Source organism: Lagopus leucura, unplaced genomic scaffold (genome assembly GCF_019238085.1).
Source record: "Lagopus leucura isolate 7727_CA_CO unplaced genomic scaffold, USGS_WTPT01 Super-Scaffold_100052, whole genome shotgun sequence".
Taxonomy (NCBI): Eukaryota; Metazoa; Chordata; class Aves; order Galliformes; family Phasianidae; genus Lagopus; species Lagopus leucura.
In genome coordinates, this window is record NW_024962298.1 from 665,602 (window position 1) to 683,668 (window position 18,067).

At 46.7% G+C, this 18,067-nt stretch overlaps 1 protein-coding gene across 1 annotated transcript in view; it reads right to left on the reverse strand.

The window, feature by feature from the left end:
• MYO9A (myosin IXA) overlaps window positions 1-18,067 on the reverse strand; it is a 161,910-nt gene that overhangs the window by 112,553 nt on the left and 31,290 nt on the right. The gene's annotated exons all lie outside the window — the stretch shown is intronic.

An 18,067-nucleotide genomic window follows, 5' to 3' on the forward strand; every position in this document is an offset into this window, starting at 1 on the left:
ACCTGGAGGACAGGAGTTAGAGCTTCCCTAAATTCCTTCTCACTAACCTTGCCATGTGAGGCACTATGTCCTCCTGACCATACCTGGCTGCAGAGCACAGCCCCTCAACCCCCTCCAAACCTCCCCAAGTTCAGCTTCCATAACCTGCATGCAGCAGGGCAGGGTGCTTAAAAAAGCACCGACAAGTATGAGCCACAGTTTGCATTTCTGCAACGTACAATAGGATCTGCATTTATGATACGTCCACCTTGCAAGGTGCCGTTCTGCATGGCCAACAACAGCTCCACACGTCTGGTTTGCAGCAATGAAACACCAGGTCAGGCACTGACACCTCACTCTAATTCTTCGCACGGTGGCTCGATGTTTCATGAGCACTAATGAAACCATTTATGCTTTTTACAGTAACAGCACAAACCACCAGATATTTATAGTGCATGTGCTGCGATGCCTGGGCACAGCTTTTGCAAAGAACAGACCTGCAGCACGGAGCAGAGCCACCAGCTCAGATCTGCTGCGCCTCTACTTCAAACCCCAGAGGTGCTGCAGCAGCTTCGTCTATAATGAGAAAATACATTTTCCCTCCTTGCCACGCAAGCAGACTGCTGCAGGAAGAAGAAACGAAGAGCACAACTCCCTGCCAGCCCTGCAGAAGCCATCTGCTCAGTGCCAGCCATTGGATCCAGCATGGAAATGCAGCTCTGTACCATGACGAGGAGGGGGCCGGTTCCTTCCTCGGCACAGGAGCCTGTGAACTTAAAGGCACCAGATCTGTACTCAGTTTTGGGCTCCCTGGGACAGGGAGGACCTGTGAGGAGACAGGGCTGCTGGGCTAGGGCCACTGATACGTATGGTCCTGGAATCCACGTTCCTGCATTAAAATAAAGGAAGATTACTTAAAATGTAATGAAAGCACTCTCTTGGAGAACGTTTTGGCGTCAATGTAATTGAATAAAAGAAGTTCCAGTGTGTGTGAAGGAGCTTTCAAGAAAACCACTGAGCACAGCAAGATGTTCTAAACAGGAGTCATTTCAATGCACAGTTTGAGAGGAGATTTCAAGTTTTGCTGATGCAGGGGCTACATGAGAAATTGGATTTAATGCCATTAGTGGCATCATTACTGGCAAACGCTCCAACTTTGGCAGCATACTCCTTCTTTTCCAGGTAAGCACTTGGGAAAAGGACCAAGAAATTACCACTACGATGCAACAAAATGACTTCAATGTGAGCTTTACAGGACTTTGTAACGTGGATGGAAGTAGAAAACAAACACAGAAAATACAAGTCTCGTTGTTCAGAGGAGACTTTCCCCTCTCTCCATGCAATGTGAGTATCCCAATTAGAATCACTGAATCATTCAGATTGGAAAGACCTCTCAGACCACCAAGTCCAACCATAATAATAAATAGGAATAGCAGAATAAACAAAGCAGCAAGCCACAAAACACAAACACTTAGTATGAACTTAAAGTGACCGTCCAGCAGCCTGTGTTACGGATGGCACCATCAGCCACACCGTGATTTCTCCACTTTGCAAAATCTTCTTCACAAACCAAGCTTAAGCACCACAAACAGCTGACTCTACATCTGAAGCTTCTCTATAGTGACAAGAGGCAGCAGCAGTGTGTGTCAGGATGGCAGCAGGTTTCTTTTATGCAGGCCAATGAGGCCTCGCTGCACGTAACGCAGCGCTCGCTTCCCTGGGCTGAGGGCAGGATGACACATGCGGTGCCGAAGCCACCCTTGCTGGTGGAGTTACACAAGAATGGAAACACTCAGAAGTCCTGAACCTCACAATTACTTTCATGCAAGCCAGAGCCCCATCCATTTCTCCCCATCCGCAGCCCCTACCGTCAGGAGTGGCCGTGGCCATGCACGCGCCCCATGGCCACCCGCCAGCCCCAGGGCGGCCTCTCCACATTTTCCCCTATGTTTTTGTTTTTTGTAACGATTCCACGAGGGCCATACACATTTGGAAGCCAGTTTCAGCTTCACACTGCATGCTTGGACAGCCCTGACAGCACTGCAAACTGAAGCACTCCCCTGCTCCATCCCTGACAAAAAGTTTTCCTGCAGTTTGTCACCAAAATCGGTGCCACAAACTCAGAAAGCATCCCCAATGTCGAGCCTCCCATCTGGAAGCTCTTAGCAGAGCCACAGGGTCACGATGTATATTTTACACACATATTTTCGTGATTTTCCCAGGAGAAATATGTGTAATGAATAAAAACACAAACACGTTAGCAGCAACAAAAACATACCACTGTAATCTGAAACGCAGCCTGGCTTCTGCGCGTGTTATCCTTCCTTCTGGATCCCGGCTACTCTCTGCTAGCTCAGACCAAAACAATACACATAATACAACAGAAAACTGTCAGAGCTCTTCTGTTGAGTTGGCACGGTCAAAAAAAAAAAAAATCACACTGTGCCACGTAAAATCCTACTGTGTGAGGAAAGATGAGGTGGAGCACGGAGGTGCAAGACTTCACCTCTTCCCTGATCTTCTGATGGGCTACAGAAATAAGCTGCAACTCCTCAAGCAGATGCCAATATTTCAAGAGTGTTTGTGCCATGAATTTGGTGCACCATGCCCAGGAGGACGGCTTGCTCACACGGCAGCAGCTGGGTGGGCTGTGCTTCCAACATCCTGTGGGTTGGAGGCAGCTCCCAACACCCAGCCAGCAGCAAAAGCACCTTTTCTCCTTCTGCAGCATCCACAATGGACGACGACCTTTTCTCTAACGTGTCGCAGAGAATTATAATTGGCTCATCTGCAGCCGGACTGTTTATTTGATAAGCAGCTGGAAAACCAAGGCTGGCGCTGGCTGCTGGCAGGCAGCAAGAGGGAAGCTCAGAGATCAATATGTTTTTATTGACCAAAGCTGGACAGCTTGTTTGTCTGATCAGAGCACGCAACTGCTTAAAAACATATTTTTATGTGTTAAGTACAGCAAAATCCTATTTTCCATTTTCCAGCTGAAGCATTTTTGAGGCTGTGATGGAGATATTTTCTACAAGAAGGACAAGTTGGTGAGCGTGGGGTACGTGTGACCCCACAGCACTCGTGATCTGCACAGGCAGGATCAGGCACGGCGCAGTGCGGAGCAGCCGCTGCCCCGGGGCGTGCTGCAGGACAGGCTGCAGTCCGCAGTGCCTCAAAACGGAGCAGCAGCTCTCACTGCACAGTGCCTCCAACACAGTGCCAGTATTTCTGAGTTTAAAAAAAAAATAATCAGCTGAAAAAAAAGAGAGCCCTGAATGAATCAACCTAAAGGAAGCGTGGTGAGATTCTGCACTCCAGCTTTGTGGTATGCAACAAATGCAAAAATAGTGCTGATATTTTTCTGTCACCCACTGTTTTCTTAGCTAGCCTTTGCTAAAAGCTGAGTGTTTGAACACCACTTGCAACACTCCAGACTCCAAGCTTTACAGTTACAGGAGCCAACCAAAGGTAAAGCAGCACGGTCTCGTGATTTAGAACCAGATTTGTGAGCCCCTGACCCTCCTTTTGGGTTGGAAACATTCCCTAAATTGTGCAGTAAAGGAAGATGCTCCCAAGCTCCTATTACTGCACAAATTAAACAATCCCCATCTGCAGGGAGCTGGGAGGAGAACACCACATCCTCAAGGATGCCTAAAATGTGCAGTGTAAATGAAGTCTCCAAAGGCACTTAATAGCACGTATGTTTGCAATCTCAAGTCTTCATACAGAACGGCTTTTACTCATATTGGGGAACACGAGATCCTCAGAAAAACCGGCTGTGTTGTAGACAGCCAGACCACGACTCGCTCAGGGTGAGTGATGCTGCTGCTTGCTGCACTGGGAGCCATGCAGTTGAACTCTGCTGCAGCACTGCCTGACAGCACAAGAAAAGAGGAAGATGCACTGGGAAATTCATGGGGATGCTGCTTGTCTTTATCAGTGACCAACAGTCACGGCAGATCTTGTCTACCAAACAATTCTGTGCAAATAAGCAACGCCATTACAGAGACTTCACTTGGGGACGCATTCACCAAATCCTCTCCGTCCTTGCTGAGCTGTGGCTTCCAGCAGGCCAATGCTGCTTGCAGAGTTTGTGTAATCCACTTTGTTTAACTGCCATCACGCTGCCTGACAAACCCAGCCTGCCTCCCATCCAAAAGACACCTGAAGGCCTCCATCTGTGTGATACACAAACCTCCAGCGCACGCAACTCGCTCACCCTGCAGGAACCTGCAAGCTCTGCACCCCCAACACACAGCGACGCCTTTCTTTGTTCAGGCCCTGAAGAACCACTACCATGTGCTGAAGCTCTGCAGCAATTCTTCTGTAGCACAGCCTATGGAAAGCGAGGGAAATCACAGCCTGATATCACTGCTGCAGTAGCTGAGATGAGGTAAGATAGAAGTGAGGCCAATAGGTAAAAATACCATTGCCTGCCATTAGAATAGCAGGAAAACTGAGTAGGCTGTTGGGTATGTGTGCATTCTGCCAGCCTGCAAACCTCAAAGCTCCTGTGCACACACAAAGTATTTTTTCCTCTGTGTAGCAAGAGAAACACCTGTGGAACCCAACTGGAGAAAAGGACCTCGGCCAGCACAGCACAGGAATGGCAAAACTCAGCACTCCCTGTGCGGAGCTCCAATCGTGCAATTTACACCCTGCATAACACCACATTTTGCTCTGTTATTTGGAAGTGGGCAGCTACATAGCACGTACATACCACATCGAAATAAAGAGTGGGCCGCAGTTAATTATGCTTACTTGGTGAAAAATGAACTACAAACCAGCATTTGCAAGGAAAGGAGAGGATGGCACTCCATGGGAACGCTGCTTCAGCTTTACAAAACAAAGACACCATTAGTGGGAGCTAATGGGGGCTTGGCTTGCATCTTTTGTCTTTGAAGACAGTGTATTAAAAGCATTTCTTTATTGATTTTAATCAGCAAGCAAAATACTACATTAAACAATTAAACTCGTGCAAAAACAGGGTTTCTCCTCGGCACAGTTCTGCCTGCAGTTGGAGAGGAAGAGGAATGGCAAAGGAAGCTAAAAAATGACAGAAAGGAAAAGCACAGAAAGAAACCTTTCTTTCAGTTAAGCGGGCACGGCTCAGCCTTCCTCCTCTTGTTTATGCCCACCGGGCAGAACACAGCACGACTGTCCTACCTCGCGCTGGCCTGGTTTCAGCTTCAGGAATGCTTTGGTTGTTCGGCCCCTGGCATCAGATCCACAAGGCTTTTACTCGGCCAGTCCTTTTTCTGCTGTTTCTTCCCCGTCTGACCCTTTGAATGCCATCCATGCACGCAGGATCTACTGACAATTCATCAGCTGTCTAGACTGACGTCGCCATAATAATTAAAACCAAGGTGGAAATTGAAACAAGGCATGGAAAAATTCCCACAAATGGGACCAAAAAGGGGGAAAAGGACAGAATGAATGCTGGAGGGCTGCATGTAGCTCAAACTGCTGTGTGAAGATAAGTGCTGAGCAATAGCATCACCATAAGAGAATCCCAGCACTGCTGCGCCCGGCACCTGGAGACATGTTCTGTGTGGGACTGAAATTCCAAATGGGCCTGAAAGCAAAGCACACGTAAACACGCTGCAGAAAATGAAGAAGCATCAAATCCAATGCTCTGAAGCCTAAAATGGTCAGACCATGGCACCACAAGATGAGGAGTGCCAGCGGGGAACCAAGGGCTCTCAGCAGTAACACTGCCAAGCACATGACACCAAATACACCGCAGTATTCTTCTCCAAGGTGAGAGATGCAGTAGCATGCCGTGTTTCACAGTCATTGCTTTGCTTCCTTTTTTTTTTTTAATTTTAATCTTTTCCCCATTCTATTTGCCTCTGTCCTTTCCAAACCACCAAACACAGCCACCTCTGCTCAGAAAGCCCTTTGCTTGAGATGTGATGGCCAGGTAGGAGAACCCACACAAACAAAACCCCACGCTGTGTGTTTCCTCAGTGCACTAGGGAACCCCTGCCAAAAGTAAAAAGAAGCTCTCTATATAGGAGATCACATTTACAAGCGCGTTTATAAGCTACTGCATAATTAAGTGGGTTGGGGAACACCAAAAAACAAATGCATCAACATCATCTCCTCTAAGAGGCAGAAGCAGACACTGACATCTCTACCAACCCACCCAAGTTCAAACTCCCCACAACCTCCCAGCCCAGCCCAAAACAGAAACGGATTGGGCCACTGCTCAATTCAGCCAAAAGGGACAAAAGCAAACCCAAGAAGCAAACATTTCATTGTGAATAAAGCACCAGTGGTTGCCAGCACCCAGCCGACCACAAGCCCCTTCCTGCAGAAGCACTGCTTTTGGTAGCACATGAGCAGAACGACGTGTGGAGCTGGCTAACTCTACATGAAGTCAAAGCAAATCTTAGAGTAGAAATGCAGTGTTTTCTCCCAGTGTACACAACTTAGTCCTAAATTAAAGCCTATTTTACTACTTGAATTTCCAATTGAAAGCTACCGACTTAATTAAACTCTCAGGAAAAATTACTGCTTAAGATCCTTCAACATCGTTACCACAAAGCAATTTAAAAATTACATCCACTGAAGTCCAGATGCAGACTGATGACTCCTGCAGACTTCAGCACAGCTCCCATGGACCCCTTCTGCCTTCAGAGCTGACAGTCAGGGCAGCCTCATTTCTCCGAAAGCTTCACACGCTGCCGGAGCACAAACAGCCAGCTGTTCTCTCAACAGCCATCTCAGCTAACCATGTGCCATTTTCCTACAGACAGACAGAATTAATGCACAAAACTTGACATAGTTTGTTTATATTTGAATACAAGCGATTCTGCTCATTTGTGAATCTATCTTAATGAAGCTTGCCCAACAACAAGAAACAACAAGGGCAGAAACAGCTGATCCCATCGATCTACAAGAGATTTGCAGCCTAAATAGGGGGGAAAAAAAAGACTACAGATTCCTAGAGTGCACAAGGGCAGCACAGAGACTCCATCTGCACACAGCACAGCTCTCAGGGCCCTTTAAAAGCCCAGTGATCAATAAAGCGCAATTGGAAAACTCTGTCAGAGGGGTCTGCTAATGCTGTGGAGATTAAGCAGACGCTGATTACTTTATCTCAGCGTTGAGTGGGTCGTTCTTTGAGAAGAGTGGACACTGCCAGCGCAATAACGCCGCTGTGCCGCGCAGCACGGTGACTGCGTGTGAGCGCTCGGCTGGACTGACCACTGGTGGTTTCCCAAAGCTCAGCACAATCCCAGCTCTGGTTATTACTCCATTCACACCCTCGCGTGTGCCAATATCAGAAAACCCCAGAGCTGTGACCTCCTTGTGCTGGAATTGTGCGCTCCATCAGCACACACGCTCACCCATCCAAGTACGCGTCCGCCCTGTCAATAACACGGCCTGATAAGTTTAATTAATAGCCCCGCTTGAAAAACAGGCAAACATCAATAGGAACCCTTCCCCCCCCAAAAAAATCAATATGTTTTCTCTCAGCTTTATTGAAATTATTTAGCTTTCCTGTACCAGATGAAAACCAGATGTCCCACAGAGGGAGCGGCTGCACGAGCCAGAAGGAAAAACCAAGGCAGCAACGAGCAGGGCCCACCCATTCATTACCCCCGTATTTCACTCAAGCCATAAGGCTATTTATATTGCATCTCTATTATTACAAATATCGTAATCGTGATGTAATTCTGGAAACCTCAATTTTCTCCTCCGTAGCTGAGGAAAGGAGAAAGCAGCACGCAACTTGAACGGCTCCAGCAAAGTTCCTTTGTGCTGCATAAGCACTTTCAAAAGCTTCGCTCAGATTAATGCCAATATTATGGTCTGTAATCCCTTTTGAAGCAGACCAAGCCCAGTATTAATGCAGGCTTACTGGCTCTTGGATGCCCACTTGCCGTACTTCCAACATGAAAAAAGGAGTTTGAGCACACGAGGCAATTTGGGAAGTATCACCCCAAGCACACTCCTGGGAATATTAGTTTTATCCACACCATTTGCATCAGGAATGGAGCTGTATGATGTAAAAAGCCAGGAGTGAGACGAAATGAAGAGTGATTTGCAAAGTTTCTGCTATACACAAGGGCAAAATGGTAGGTGACCTGACCTCACTGGATTTTTGCTGTCACACTGGAACAGGCTGCCCAAGGAGGCTGTGATGCCCCATCCCTGCAGGCATTTAGGGCCAGGCTGGATGTGGCTCTGGGCAGCCTGGGCTGCTGGTTGGTGACCTGCACACAGCAGGGGGTTGGAACCAGATGGTCATTGTGATCCTTTTCAACCCTGGCCTTCCATGATTCCATGATTTTCAGGCATAATTCTCAAGAAAAGCACCGTTTTCTAACTCTTCTGCAAGCTTTGTCAATGTCTTTGCTCAAGGTGTTCTCATCCAATGCTTCTGGCAGTAGAGCTCTTGAACTTTAATCAACTCTATGATAGCCATTATAGAAGCTGCAATTCAGAGCACAGGCCCAGCTTCTTCAATTTGCAGAAAAAGAAAAGCCAATGGGGAAATGAGCCTTGTCATGCTAGCTTAGCTGCACAGAAATCAATCATCAGACCCTGTTTGCATACAGGCAACACATACACAGCCAGCAACACTCAGAACCACAACAGCAATCGCAGTCACCAAGCAAACATGGAGCTCTCGTTGTGGGCCATTCACTCACTTTACAGAATCATAGAATGGCCTGGGTTGAAAAAGACCACAATGATCATCTGGTTCCAACCCCCTGCTATGTGCAGGATCGCCAACCAGCAGCCCAGGCTGCCCGGAGCCACGTCCAGCCTGGCCTCGAATGCCTCCAGGGATGGATTTCTTCCAAACAGATGTAACACTTAAAATTCTCCCAACATTAAGCTGCTGTTGATGTCCAGTTCCACTCCCCATCGTAAGCCATGAACCCACAAACACACTCAGGCATTCACCAGGACCAAAGCAAGGCAGCAGCAACACCTCACCTTCCCATTAACAGACGCAAGAGTTGCAATAGCAGACAAAATTTCATTGCTAATGACTCTCCAAAATATTTCTGGTATCTGACACAGACGGACGAGCTTTTTCATAACATGAGTAAAGGGGTTTTTTTGCTATTGTATGCATTCCTCTGAAGCCTGAGAGTTAAGTTCACATCATGCTTTTCAGAAGGAGGATGCCAAACCGCAACCCAGCAAACTGTGCTGGGTTTTACTTGATTAATCGTTTTGGCCTCCTGCATGACACCTCCAAAGCAGAGTCGTGTTCAGCAGCCCAATCCCTTGATACGTGTGAAATATCAACACCCTGGAGCTCAGATGCAGAGGGAGGAGAAACATTTCTGTGTTTTACTTTTCCCTGGAAGGCCGGCTTTGCTGCACATCGGTGCATTGCATTTTGTGGGGCTGATCCATCGCTGACTGAGAGCTCTGGGAAGGACAGGATGGAGACGGGAGGGAGCCGAGGCACCGCTGCTAAAACAAAAAGAGCAACCAAATGCAAAAGCTGCACGTTGCATTTGGCAGCACGCTGGGATTAGATCACTGCGAATCCCAGCTTAAGCCCCTTAATAAAGTTCAAACATGAATTTCCTGACTAAGGTAAAAAGCCTGGCTAAAATTTATGAACTGCTGGCAAGTTTACCTCCATCCCAGAGGCCTCCAAATACCAAGAAAACTCTGGCCCACAAATGCAGAGTTCAGGCAGATAATTCAGCTACATTCCTCTGTTAGCATTGCTGGAACTGGAGCTGAGGCAATGAGGAAATAAAGTGCAGTGAGAACGAAAAGACATGCCAGTGAAATACAAAGTTGGATCAATCGGCAGGAGGTAAATATCCACGCCATGCATCACATGGCCATCGCTCCCTGCCGGCAGCAGCGACTGCAGGGCTCGCTCTCATGCACACTGCTGCTGCAGCACAGCTGGGCTCAGACACCGGCAGTGCTATTCTGTGCTTCTGCAAACAACCTACTTCACTACTAAGGACACTGCTCCCCAGAACACACCCCCACTTTTTCAGAGCCTTAAACTAAACTGCAAAATGCTATTTCCCAAGCTCACAAAGTTTATTTTCAATTAAGGAGTGGATACGAGCCTCGCACAGAGGGACATTTAATTTCCTGCTCTAGGGAGGCAGGCAAATCTTCCCCAGCTTCACCAGACAGCCCACTCCACCTACCAGCAGCTGATTCCTATCTCTGCCCTGAACAATGACTTCTGAGAAGCCTCATTGTGCTCATTTCAGAGCCCTTCTGATCTGCAGGGTGAGGAGCATTTGCAGTCCAGAGGAGGTTTTGTACAGACTGGGAACTGGGAATGCAAAGCTTGCAGCGCGTGCAAAGGGCAGAGAGAAGCAGAGGCACTGGGATGCAGCACTCAGTAAGCACAAGCCTTTCAATGAAACGAGGCTTATCCAGAGGTGGAGGAAATGCCTTGTTATATCTGCTACCTGTCACTAACTACCTGGCACTGGGATGCAACAGATGCTCTTTCTCATTTTCATCTATATCTGGAAACAACAATTTCTGCTCTTCAGAATGGTTTTCTGGAGTGCCAAGATCGCTTCCACTAAAATATATAAATGCAACACATAAATCAACAGTTTCACAGTGAAATTTGAAAGCTTTAGGAAGAAAACCCACAGATGACCCCCACTGTTCAGCAAGCAGGGACACAGCACTACCCCCTCTATCTGCCCCTGTATCTGCCCCTGCCAGCCTGCATTTCCTAACTCTAAGTATGAAGGAAGCAGTAATTCTTTCAAAGAGAAACTAATTTTGTATTTAATTAAAATCAGTTCAATCTCATCCTTGGGCAGAGGGAACCAGAGGGATGCAGTGGTGCTGCTGAACAGCTGTGAATCAGCATTGCCAAAAAAACATAATAACCAAAAAGATGCCACCCACATTTTATCTTTTTCTTCAATTTTGGTGAAGCTTTACAGGACACACCATGGCACCACTGACATTGCAAGAGTTACTGTTAAATTCAATTATTTTGGAAGCCAGAGGCTGGACCACAGCCCTGCCCTCACTATGCCACCCAGCACACAGCATCACCCCTTCCTCAAACACTCCCAGAAACATTTCTAAGCCAGCCTTCAGCTCTGAGGCAGATGGAGGCTCCAACGTTTTGCCCTCATCTCAGACATGAGCATTTTCATTCACCTGCCTTCCTTCTCATTCGACATCACTCACACAAGTCTTCCCCAAGGTTATACAAACTAAGTACACCTGCCTACTCCATGGCCACCTGCAGCTCTGCGATCCCTATCACGAGTGCTGTACAGGAATCCCATTTCTCTGTTCCTGCTCCCTTCCACCAAACATACTACGGATCTAGAAAACATTGGCAAAAAATAATCAGGTTTTCTTGTTTTTATCTTGGCCAGAAATCGCTGATTTTAAACTAAATACATTCAATATTACTTAAAAAAAAAAAGAATTGATTACAATTACCCAAATTCCTATTTCTTTTACTAGTGCTTGTGGATTATTTGGCTTCCTGGTACCCTTTGTAATGAAGCCAACTGATGCACTTTAAATAATCACAGAATCACAGAATGGCCTGGGTTGAAAAGGACCAAATAATCATCCAGTTCCAAGCCCTGCTGTGTGCAGGTCACCAACCAGCAGCCCAGGCTGCCCAGAGCCACATCCAGCCTGGCCTTGAATGCCTGCAGGGATGGGGCATCCACAGCCTCCTTGGGCAACCTGTGCCAGTGCCTCACCACCCTCTGATGAAAAACTTCCTCCAAATGTCCAACCCAAACCTCCCCTGTCTCATTTTAAAACCATTCCCCTTGTCCTAACACCATCCACCCTCACAAACAGCCGTTCCCCCTCCTGTTTATCCGCTCCCTTCAAGTACTGGAAGGCCACAATGAGGTCTCCCTGGAGCCTTCTCTTCTCCAAGCTAAACAAGCCCAGTTCCCTCTTCCTTTCTTCATAATAATGGCTCGCTGTAACTGCAATCCATCCTGCTTTGGTTTGTATGATGCTCACTTTCGAATATAATTTCAATTCTTAAGCGATACTGCAAATCTCTTCTTTCTATCTCTCTATTCTTCCTGTACTCATGGTTGTCATTAGGGTTTGGACTCTTGGAAATTGAAACTTACTCTTCTTTTTATGAAATTGCTGAAAACCTGAAAGTAGAACCCCCTTCTGGCTCAGCTTAGCTGGGAGCCATGCAGCTGTAAGCCAAAAGCAAGCAGCGTGCCTCCCTTCCTACAGCGTGCCCATCACACCCCAAAACATCACTGCAAAGTAATGCAAAGGGTGGCAGTGAGTAAGAGTTCTGATCTTGGAAGTTGCCTGGATTCACTATGGTTGCACACAAGCACAAGCACAGTCCCTGCTGGGGACACTCAGGGTTACTTATGGCACTGGAGGAAAAAGGTGAAACGCTGAAAGAATGAAAGAAAACTGAAGATAAACATGGAAGATGACAACTGAGAATGAGTGGTAAAAACAAAGCAATTACCCCAAAATACGTGGCAAGGGGGTAAGAAGCACAGGAGGAAGGGAAAGATGAGATAGGGGTCAACAAACAGCACTTCTTCCAGCAGAGGCAGAGCTCTGCTTGTCAGCCACACTGGGGAAACAAAATCGTTGCCCATTCTTAAAGGTGGAGAAAAAGGGGGTTCTCATAAGCCTGCTTGAATAACGAGTCACTTTTCCTGCAGTCATTTCAGGTCAGAAATAACCATCTCTGTCAGTGAAACGTAATAGAATGGACTTTCAGATTTGGGGGGGTAATGAAATATTTGATGACTTAAAAATGACAAATAATGCAGGGAAAAAAAAAAGTCAAATTCCATCATCAATGCAGTCGATCTGGATATTCCACAGACTGTACAGAAAAATGACTGAGTGATTCAAACCTGCTGAAGCAGATGAACGTCACACTGATACAGAGGCATAAACTGCAAAATACCACATTTGGGAAGCACTGGTGGGAAGCATTCGGTGCAGGGGCACTGCTGTGTGCCTCCTTTGTGCTGCTGCTGCTGGAGGCCGCACAAATTCTTCCCATCTTAGACACCATCAGGGCGATCTGTGCCAGGCCCCCTCAAGCTGCTCCGTGCACGGGAAGAGGAGAACGTGAAGCACCCACTGCCTGACTCACAGCACACAGGAGCAATAGTAGCTGGACGCATGCCGGGTTAAAAACAGTAAGAAGCGAGCAATGAGACAACACTGCCTCTCCCATTCGTACAAAGCCATTTTTAAGACAGGAAAACTGCAGGGCATGTGGTACAACCTCGTAACTTAAAAACAGCACACTGAAAATTGGACCTGGGGTACTAAACTAGATGATCTTATTTCTTTTTTTCTGACAGAAAAGATGCTGCTGACAGAGCACTGATGCTGCTCTACAAAGCACTGGAGGAGCAGCTCAGGATGCTCCTCACCCAGCTTTGCATTGGTGGCTCCTGGTGACAGCAGCTCCTCCACATCCAGCACTGCAGGTCCGGCCGTGCCCAGCTCTTGGAGTTAATGGATGGTTTTCTCCACTCAATAGCTCTTTGTTCAGCTCTGGACACGTTTGGAAGCACAGCCTGCAGCTCTGGCAGGGGAGCAGTGTTGCACCTAGCTGCGGCCAGCTGCTGCCGGCAGCTCCCAGCTCAGGCAAGGAGGGGAGCTGCCTGCTTCTAGCTGAAGCCAAGCTTCATACACTCGAGTTAAATAGCTTTTAATTGCTGCTTACATATGCCTCCAACAATTCAACGAGAACGAAAAAGGAAGGCTGTTAGACTTCCAGGCTGCAAGAGTGAAGCTGTAGCTTCCACGCACACCTGGGACTGGTGGTGTAATAACATGGCTCCAGAAGTTTAAAATAAAATCAAATTTCAATTACAGAGATGACTGCAGTGCTGTTCCTAAGATTCCAACACAAATCCGCACCTACTGGGAAGGCACACAGCCCTGCACCTCTACAAAAAACTGAATGCTCTTTTACAAAAGCAACTCAAGCCATCATTCTTCCTGTCTTTTTTTGGCACTGGCTATCAGGGATGAATGACAGCAACAGCTCCTATGCACAGCCAGCAATGTTCACTGGCCTATGGCTGAAACATTTTTTTGTTATTATTTTTAAACAATTGAGAAATCCCTGCTGGGACGTTCAGAAGATGCATACAAACAGCTGCTTAGAAAACGTGTCTGGCTTTTGCAGCTTGCAACGCAGTACTTCTTGTGACAAACAAGACCTCAAGATGTTGGGATCGCTACGGGTTACCTAACAACCCAGTGCCAGCTCCTCGAGACCCGGGCACATCCATTACCTCTCAGGGATGTGTGGAAACCTGCTGCTTCTCTGTTTATGCTGAAAGTTAAAAAAATGATGTATTGATTTAATAGATTGAGTTGCATCAGTCCTTTCCAGCAGTGCTGACACACGGCTGGCTCCTCACTGGGTGGAGGAGAGCACCTGGTGGTCCTGGTGGCTGGGGGCAACACAGGAACTCTCCTCTACTGAAAGGTGTAAAACCATGAAAATATCAATAAAATATCAAGATATCAAGCTCATCTTGAGGCTTTCAGCTCCTTTAATTAAAGGGAAAACAGTATTTAAACAATTGTCATAAACAAGTCCTGAAAATTGATACTAGTCAGACCAAAATGACAGTTAGTGAGAGAATGCTCCTGCATTACTCCGTACACGAGATTTCAAACACTGTTAGCTTTTCTGGGATTTCTAGCACTGTTACCTTCATGTTGAGAGCCGATTTACTGCCATCTCACAAAGAGTCTAAGCTTGCATTTGCTCATTAAATGCTTTGTAAAAACACACATGTATTGTTTACAAAGCTATTTTGCATCAGTTTGCACAGATATACCCCCAAAAGTTTAAAGACCCACGGATGCCTCAATACACAACCAAGACCTGCCTAAAAAACCATAGCATGGTGGGTCACAGCATGCACCACGTTCTTTACATTAGGAGTTCAAAAAGAAAGATGGGAGACCCAAGTTTCCTGGTTTTTCCCCAGCACAGAAGGTCATAAGGGCTCCTTTGCAAGAAAAATGTCCATCCCTCATCAGGTGTAATAAGCACCTGAACTAACAGCACTTATCTGAAACGTTAACTTCACCTTCCCATCCCGTCTTCAGGTTGGTATTTTCACCTCTTATTTGGATGGAAGAGAGAGAGAGCTAATCCAGGACAAGCTCATGCTTGTATATGATTGAGCCGTAGCTAAATATTCCACCTCAAGCACATGGGAATCAAAGTGGGTCCCGCAACTTCTCCCCACCAACTTTCCCACTGCAGAGATAATGCACCATTAAAAATCTTCCTTTGGATAGAAGCATGACCTTTGGAGCTCAGTTTGCTGGTTCAGAACTGGGAAGCCGGAGCAACTTGTTCCCCAAGCACTCAGAATTGGTGGGTGCTGAAGGAATGCTTCACATGCAGCTCCTTATGCCAGGCTTAAATGGTTCTGGCCAAGCAGTTCTGACCTTTCTGACCATTGCACCTGGACTGGAAGCTGTGCATATCTGGGTATGGTGAACTAAGGCAGTGAATGATGCCACCAAGAGGGGTTGAATGCTCGGGAAGCCGAATGTATGAGGACCAGGAACACTGCACAGGAAAACCAGAAACCCATCCCTGCATCTGACTGGGGACAGAACACAAAGTGGTTTGAACGTGAGGCTGTGGATGCCCCATCCCTGCAGGCATTCAAGGCCAGGCTGGATGTGGCTCCGGGCAGCCTGGGCTGCTGGTTGGTGACCTGAACACAGCAGGGGGTTGGAACTGGATGATTATTTGGTCCTTTTCAACCCAGGCCATTCTGTGATTCTGTGATACGAACAGATGTGTAAGTTGGAGGTAACAGCTACAAAACTGGTGGCCACCAGTAAAGGACCACTGAACACACACAAAACATCTGCAATTTGCAGTGCAGTATAAAGAGAGGAGAGTCATTGGCAGATGGTGTTTATTCCACAGAGTTCAACTATTTCACAGGAGCCCTGGAGTCACTACAGGAGAGACACACCAGTAACTGGAAGTCCTGCAATAACACCACTTTTGGAGAGCAAACCTCCTTTGGAATGAGAATGAGAATGAAAGCGAAAACATTTCTTCTTCTATATGTTGCCTATTTCTCTCTCTAAAAAAAATGTCCAACTCTTGGAGTGTTTCACTGAAGGACATACACACAAACCACACGTGCAAAACGCCTGGCACGCTTCGTCGATGCCTTCTTAAATAACATCAGGGCTGGCATCTAAATGAAAAGCAACAATCCATACGGTAATTAAGCAGTGAAGCTATGCACTCCACATCCCTGATGGAGCATCAAGCTGAGCACAATAAAATTTTCACCTAAGGCATGGCATGAAGTGTATTGGAAACAGAACTGCACGGGCAGTTGTTCCTCTGATACCTATGTAGAACATCTGAATCTGAGAAGCTCAGTGTTGGAACTAACTACGGCAGGAGTTCTGCTCTCTGGCAATCCAGCTCTACTGCTACCCTGCTGAAAATGCCATCTTCCATAGGTAAACAGGCTACATAAGGAAATGGGAAACAATTCAGAAAAATGCAAAGAAAATCACCTATTCAAACCAACTCAAACCTTGTCTTTATTAAAAAAAAACATGTGGTATTTAGGTAATATCATTTATCATGAAATGAACAGAGAATTACATCATTTCACAGATGCCAGAACTAGGCACAAGTGACGGGATTTGACTGAGGTCAGCCAGCAGAGTGAAACAGCCCTGCACAGCCACTCTGAAAAGCACTGCTCCAAAGCAAGTCTGCCCACTGAATCTATTAGGAAAAGGGAAAAGACTTCAGGCTTATGTCAGACGCGCATCAGAAGGAGGCATCCCTGCACCCAGCTCCTGGACAACACCACAGCATTCAGATGACAGTAACAGCTTGCCTTGGAAAGCACAGCTTGGACAGAGCTCACCGGAATCTTGTAATGACTTCTGCAAGAAAAGAGCTCCAAAACAATAGCCTTGGGCTATTCCAAAAGGTAAAGCAGGAAAATAGCAAAGCTGCAGCAAACCTTGCGCTCGCTACGCTTCCGCTCCCTCCCTGCGAGCGTGGCTGCAGAGCGATTCCCAGGAACAGGCTGTGCTCTTGCAAGTGTTTTGCAAGCAGGCAGGGTACTAAATTGGAATGAGCTCCTCTTATTTGCTGTGCTCTGGTCTCAAAATCCAAAGTCGAAGCACCAACAGGTCCATCGCTGTGCACTTGCCTCTTAAAAGGCAAGCCTGAGATAAATGCAATTTTGTTTTCGATAAACAGAAGAAAAAGAGGATCCAAGGAGGGCTCTAAAGGAAGGGAAAAGAATGAAGAAAGAAGAAAAATGATACAGATGTTCAGCAGCCACCACAAACACAAGGAATCAAGAGGTCAACCTGCAAACTGTTCTCAAGGTAACAAGCCCTCAGAGCCAATCCTCTCTGCAGATCCCTTTTTAAGGCAGTTCTAGGAAGTGAAGGAAAAACAGAGGTATGCACATCTTATCTGTAAGGCTACTTGATTTGTGACTGCGCTGAATAGAACTGGCAGACCAGAAGAAATTCTGGATTAACCCAACCTCGGAGCGACCTGAAAGCAGCTGAAGTGCAACAAGGGAAGCGCAGCTGCCAGAACAAAGGAATGCAGAGTTCTGCCCCAAAAGCAAAAGGAGCAGCAGCCAGGATTCCCCAAACCCACAGTGCCCGGAGCCCAAGTCCTCGGGCTCACCAGTGGTATGCAGACAGGGAGAGCTGCTATCACTGCCTGCAGCTGCCAGAACACTTGCAGTGCTGCAGGAAGTATGGCCAACATATTCCGAGACACCAGCCAGGAATTAGGATACTCCCAAACAAACAGATGAAAGTTCACTCAGAAATAACAAAAAATGACAACTCTAATGAAAACTATTTCAACGAATTACACAACAGGCTCAAAGCAAATCAAAGAATGAATTACTGTATCCCACCTTTAGACTACCGTATCTGTAAAGGTAACATTGCGGTTCGTTCTACTTCATTTCCTTACCAGAAAAGCCTTCAGAAAATAACATATAAGATAAGCTAGGTACTGATGACCAGAAAATAAACTGTGGGCTATTAAAATTCCTCTTGAACTATCCCCCAGCTC